We start from the raw sequence: 7,465 nt of genomic DNA on the forward strand, positions 1-7,465 counted from the left end.
TGGTGACGTAAATATAGTTAATAATGAGGACCTTAGATCACTTATTTTAAAAGGTCCTAAATTTAGGGAACCCCGATCCTTCAACTGGCGTCGGAATTTCATAAATATTATGGATTCTGTAGAGGACTACGCCAGGCGATGGGCCAGACATAAAATAGAAGACCTTGACAGTTTGTCAGAATGGATTAAATGTATCAGATTTATGTTAAAGTCACGCATTAAAAGTTTTAGGGACAATATGAAAACCATCTATCCTTCTGTATTCAATAACCCAGAAGTGAAAAAAGAATTAAATAGATTACATGATAAGTACGTACTGGTCCCTGCTGACAAAGCAGGTAACAAGATTGTCTTTGTTTTTAAGGCTCATTATATTAAATGTATTTTAGAGGAACTTGGATTTAATTCTGCAAGTGGTAATCCAACTTATGCTCATAGTTCCCTTTCTAAGGAAGAAATTCTTCAAAATCATATGTCAGTTTTGAAAACTTTTAATATTCCAAACAACCAAAATGAATCTGAATTACCATAATTATATTGGATTCCGAAACTTACAAACAAAGATACATAGCGGGTTCCAGTAAATGTTCAACCAAGCCTCTTTCTTTACTCCTCACTAAGATATTAACAGTAGTGAAGGAGAAACTTCAAGAGTACTGTGCAATAATATATTTGAGAAGTGGTGTAAATCAGATGTGGATACTTAAAAATTCCAAGGAACTTTTGGAAAATTTGAAATCACAAGATTTTACCATAATCAACAGCTTAAAAACTTACGACTTTTCAACTTTATACACAACCATTCCCCACGATAAATTAAAGTCCAGGCTTTTTGATATCATTGACAGCTGCTTTTTCAATAAAAATGGAACTCGTAAATATACTTACCTTGTCATTGGTTATTTGCAAAATTATTTTGTTAAAAAACATTCTGATTGTACACACAAGTATTCTGAAGTTGACATCAAAAAGATGCTTGAGTTTCTGATTGACAATATCTATGTGGTTTTTGGAGACCAGGTCTTCCAACAATCTATTGGAATTCCCATGGGTACCAATTGCGCCCCGTTATTAGCAGACCTTTTTTTTGTATTCATATGAAGCAGAATTTGTCAAAAATCTTGTACGTGAAAAGAAGAAAACACTTGCTGTGGCCTTCAACTCGACATTTAGATATATCGACGACGTATTGTCAATAAACAATGGCTATCTCCATTCTTATGTCGATACGATATATCCTGGGGAGCTTGAGATAAAAAATACCACAGAGTCTGACACATCTGTTTCATATTTGGATATTTTACTTGAAAAAGTCGTTGATGGTAATCTAACAACCAAGCTTTATAATAAACGTGATGACTTTAACTTTTCAATCGTCAACTTCCCTTACTTATGCAGCAATATACCTTTATCACCTGCATACGGGGTATATATCTCTCAGTTGATTCGATACGCAAGAGCATGCACTACGTATGTACAATTTCTAAAACGAGGTAAATTATTGACAAACAAGTTGATGAAACAAGAATATCAGCTGTCTCGTTTAAAGTTATCATTTCGTAAGTTCTATTGTCGATACAATGACCTTGTCAGCAAATACAATTTATCATTGAGTCAAATGCTGACTGACGTTTTTCATACTAATTGTTAGGCCATTATTTACACACTGAATTGTCGACGGATTTTTCCGTTATTTCCCGATCATGACAAGGAGCACGCGGCGGGTGTGACCGGTCGGCAGGGGATGCTCACACCTCCATGGCACCTAATCCCACCTCTGATGTTTGGAGGTCCGAGTTTGCTCTGCTCCTATTTTGTATTGTTTAATGAACTTTTGAGCTTGAATACTGTTCGTTATCTCCATATATTTTATTCTTTGAATTGGGTACTCCAAGTCAATGATTGGACAGCGAACATTTTGTTTGTAATACTCATTATTTTGATTATATTTTCGAGGAACTTGGATTTAATTCTGCAAGTGGTAAACCAACCTTTCTAAGGAGAAATATATGGAGATAACGAACAGTATTCAAGCTCAAGATTTAAGAGCAGGTAATAATGAGCTATTTCATAAATTCTTAGCATGTATCAAATCAGATTATAATATTCATCATACTCTACTTAAATCTTATTAACTGCAACAATTCCCACCTCATCTTCACCTAGTATCTTTTTTATCAAATAATCTTATTTAAATATTTTTTTTCCGAAGAATTACCCCCATTTAATTCTACTGTACTTTTTCTAACCATTACGAGGGTAGGTAAAGCTTTCATGTAATATATTACACTACATTCTATGCACTTCTCAGAACTTTCAAGATATGACGTCATAATGGCATATGGCGTCAAGTCACTGCACATTTGAGCTGCCATGATAGGGATAGTGTCTTAAAGTTTGCGTCCTATTTCAAATAAGATGTAAAATATTAGAACGTTATGGTAAAATTTACGTGTTTCGACTGTAGTTTTAATTCACGGGGGTGTAATTTTTTTCAATATACAAACGTTACTTTCTTTAATTTCTTTGGACTGAAGTAAAGAATATTCAACAAGATATTGCAAAAATTTTACTTTGAACTGCTCCCATTTACAGGACCGTGGTTGGAGGTAGAATTTATATGTTTGTATATAACAGGTTGACGCAAGCAATAAATAGGGATTAACTCTAAATATTTTGTGAAAATTCATAAGAAGAGAATGTTCTCAAAATGCGTCAAGCTTTGGATGGAAATTTAATCGCTTCGCTTTGATATAAATTACGATGAAGATTGGAAAATTTCCTCAAATGATATTCCCAGGAAATATTTTGTACACTACGTATACATGTAATAATACATAGTTTTGTGTCTTAAGCTTGTCACACGGAATAATCTTGTGAAATATAAAAGCCATAGCTCCAACCAATCAAAAGTTATGTCCAAGTTTTTTGAGAACAAACAAACAGACCGACAGACAGACGGGCGAACCGGGCAAAAACTATATGCCCCCGTAATCGAAGAAAATATTCACCTGGGTAATGTAAAAGATATCAAGCAACACTTGCAGGAAATAATGTGTTTATTACCTTTATCACATTTAGAGCCTCTATAACCCGGTGCGCACCCGTCATAGCAATCCCCACTTTCTTTGTTGCAATACTCCTGCTTTGCACAGTTTCCACTACAATTCTTTATACAATTTTCTCCATATGTCCCATAACTACAGGCTGTAAAAAATGTATCTCTCATTTTTTCCCAATTTTGTACAAAAGTATTTTATAAGTTTAATATTATTTTTTTTATTCATCAAGATTATTCATAACATTTATTTTCAAAAGATAAAAACATCATAGCTATTATATGCCCATCTTTGACATTCCTATACTTTGATGTGATTTATGTTGCAAAAAAGATAAACAAGAAATGACTCGCAAAGATATTCAAAAACTTTATTTGAGATGAAGTTGTATTTTTTTTTCTAAAGCATTGGTACATCTGTATAATCTACATATTTTGGTTTAGGGATTGCACTCAAAGATATATGAACAGTACAAGCGTAAGATAAATGATAATGATTTTGACATTTAAGAGCACAAATGAGTTGAATAGAATAGTTCAATTATCTAATCTGTTTTTTGAATTTGATTTTTTTTTTCAATCGATTAGATGTGAAGTATGTGTAAGTCAATAAAAAAAAATATCATTGTTAAAATAGTGATTCTTATATATATATATATATATATATATATATATATATATATATATATATATATATATATATATATATATATATATATATATATATATATATAAAAGCACTAAAAACCAACAACACTGTATATCCTAAGTGTACTGGACTGGAACGCAACTTGCTACTTCAAGCACCATTTAGGCCCCTTAGCTGGTTGCGTTTCATTGACGATATAGAGATGAAGTGGGTGGAATGTCGCGAGAGCCTCGAGGCATTCATTTCGTTTGCCAACACCTTTCATCAGTCTATCAAATTTACAGTAGACGTATCTAATTCGAAAAACATATTCCTAGATACTACATCTACCCTGACTGACGGTGAAATCGAGTTCAGTCTCCACACGAAACCCACAGATTCCCATCTGTATCTTATGCCAACTAGCTGTCATCCCCCACACACATTTAAGGGTGTGCCTAAGGGTCTAGCCACCAGAATTCGGCGCATCTGTTCATCCCCTGCCTTATATCAAGAACAAAGCGGTCTCCTTAAGTCCCACTTATGCAAGAGAGGCTACAATGCCCGCACCGTACAAACTGCTATTGATGAGATGGCGGGACATGACAGGCAAAACCTATTACGCTACAAGGAAAAAGACAATAGCGGCAGGGTCCCTCTGGTAACCACATACCATCCCGTCCTTAAGAACCTCAGCGGTATCCTTCAAAAGAATCTGCCAATTCTCCACTCAAATAAACGAATGGCAGAGGTCTTTAAGGAGCCCCCTTTGGCTGCATACAGACGCCCGAGGAACCTGAAGGACATGGTAGTAAGAACCAGATTGGACAATCCATTACCTAACGGGGGCTTTAAAACTTGCTCTGACAGAAGATGTCTTCTCTGTAAGTACAGCTCTGACACAGACAGTTTTAACAGCCCCGTTACAGGCCGCAGCTACAAAATACTAGGGAATTTGTCCTGTCAAACAGACAACTGCATTTATCTCATCAGTTGCAAAGTTTGCTCCAAACAGTATGTTGGTGAAACAGGAGATCTTCGCAGGAGGGTCAATAATCACCGTTCTACCATTAGGACCAAAAAACTCAATGAACCCGTTGGGGAACATTTCAACCTTGAAGGACACAAATGGGAGGACATGACAGTAGTGGTTATTGACCATAATCCAAGATGGACAGACGCGCAGAGAAAAGGCAAGGAAAAGTTCTGGATGCACAGGCTGAAGTCATTCCGCCCTAATGGTATTAACAAACTTAATGACTTCACCAGGATGAACGTGAACTAGACCCAATCCCGGATTGTAACAAACAAGTTCATTCTCTCTATGTAGTGTAAACTTCACCGTTAATTCGTATCAGTAATCCTGGAACAACCTACCCAAATATTTACAGCTCACATTTTTGTTTATTTCTTTTTTCCGATTTCCAAATTTATAATATATCCAAATTCATATTTCAAAATTGTCCTTCCATATTATCTTTCTTTAATTTCTTTTTATCTTGTAGAGTTACGCTATTTTGAGAGAATAAGACAATGTACGATTTACTGTTGGCCGTAATTAATTAGCGATAATTAATTCGTTCAATTATGTAAATCACACTTCACCAGAGTACACCCGATAGACCGGACGCAATTCATAGCGCTCCGGATTTCTTTGTTCACAACTGTTTATAAACTCCAAATTAAACATGTAACATTGTAAATATTTAGTGTTTGGTAGTTTAGTAGTAGTGCTAGTTGTTTTTGCTTCTCTATTTCCTTTGTTTTTATGACTTCTTAACTTTTTTCTTTGTCCTGAGGAAGGGACAGGTTGTCCCGAAAATTTGACAATTATTATTGTTCGTGTCGTTGGTCATTTTTAGTGCTTTATATATATATATATATATATATATATATATATATATATATATTAACAATGAACTAACCAACAACTTTTAAAAAGATCTGTTAAAACTTAACTTGTATACTTCAGTAGGATAGTATACCGCTTCATTTCTTATATTGCATATAGACTCGATAAATTAATATCCCCATCTCAAAATTCTTAATCCTAGCCAATCATCCTGTTTTGTGTTAAATTATCATGTATATCTTACTTTCATTGCAATAATATCCCATCCATCCTGATAGGCACCCTTCACAATATCCAGTCACGTGATTACAAGAATTATTTCTGCATCGGTCTGGGCATGTTCTCTTGCATTCAGCTCCATAATATCCAGATGGACAAGCTAAAATATTGAGCTTTCAAAATAACTTCATAATCCTTTTTTAATGAAAAAAAAAATGAAGATAAAAACAATGATCGTTTTTTAAATCTACAAACAATACAGATCTGTGAATATGGCATAAAATACAGACCCCCCCCCCCCCCAAATTTCCTCAGGTAGGATCACGTGTATAGGCTAGGATTAGTAAGCATCCCCTGTCGACCGGTCACACCCGCCGTGAGCTCTATGCATTGTTTAGGTAGATTGAATTCTCTGAAATCAAAATACATATTAAATGAACGGTCCGAAATTTGATATGAAATATGCCAGGTTTAATACAATCCAGTAATAGGTTATACAACAAGGTCATTATAACGATCTTAAAATTTACGAAGTTCTGACTTTAAAGTGACTTAAAATTATGTTGAAATCTCTGTCACATAACTAATCTGATAGTAGCCTGCCTATGTAAAAAATTGATCATTGAACATGCTCTTGAGTAGGATGTTTAAAACATAAACACCATATGCTGGTGATAGCAGAATATTACTACATAAATAAGGGAAGCTGACGATGGAAAAGCTAAAGCCATCTTGTTTGTCATACAATTAAGTTAAAAGTTGGCCCTTATCGTCTATTGTCAGTAAAAACATTTAGATATGAAACCTATGTAGCAGACTCTGTGGTGTCTTTTATTTCGAGTTCACTGGGATATTGTGTCGACATAAGAATGGAATTAACTATTGTTAATTGATAAAACGTCACTGATATATCTGAATGTCGAGTTGAAGGCCACACAAATGTTCTCTACTGGTAACGGTATCCTAGTGGTACGGTGTTCGCTTTGTGATCAGGAGGTCCGGGTTCGATTCTCGTTCTCTGCACCGTGTCAAATTTAAGACGTAAATGTAGGGTGTGACTGGTCCTTCGCCAAGCGCCCGGCACTGAAAGCGAAAGTCGCACAGATGAGACCTTAAAAACTAAGGTCCAGTGTCACGGTAGGCGTTGTCACGATAAAAAGTCCTCTCTGTTCTATGGCCCTAAGAGCCGAGAATAAATTAAAATTTGAAGCCCTTCGCCGGAATATGATAACGTCTCTATATGAGATGATTTACTCGAATGTGACGTAAACCAACAATTAATTAATCAATCTTTTCATGTTGAAGATTTTCAATAAATTCTGCTTCATAGGAATATAAAAACAGGTCGGCTAATAAAGAAGCATAATTAGTGCACATCGAAATTCCAATAGTTTGTTGGAAGACCTGGTCTCCAAAGACTACATCAATTTTGTGAATGAAGAACTCATCCATCCTTAGTTCTTAAGTGTAGAAATTTAGTGATTCTTAGGAAAATAATTTTGTTGATGACCAATCAAAAAATGTGATAATTTCTGAGTTCAGTGTTTATTGAAGCAGTTTTCTATGCAATATAATTGCACACTCTGTCTACATATTAAAATGTATTTTGTCTACATATTTAGAATGTAAATTTTTTTTGTTTAACAATGTACCGTGCTTTTATTTTTCAACTTATGCAAATCATTTTGAAATACATCTTATATTGAGT

This window comes from Saccostrea echinata, unplaced genomic scaffold (genome assembly GCF_033153115.1).
Source record: "Saccostrea echinata isolate AGI-Se365-2 ecotype Australia unplaced genomic scaffold, CSIRO_AGI_Sech_v1 ptg000030l, whole genome shotgun sequence".
Lineage (NCBI taxonomy): Eukaryota > Metazoa > Mollusca > Bivalvia > Ostreida > Ostreidae > Saccostrea > Saccostrea echinata.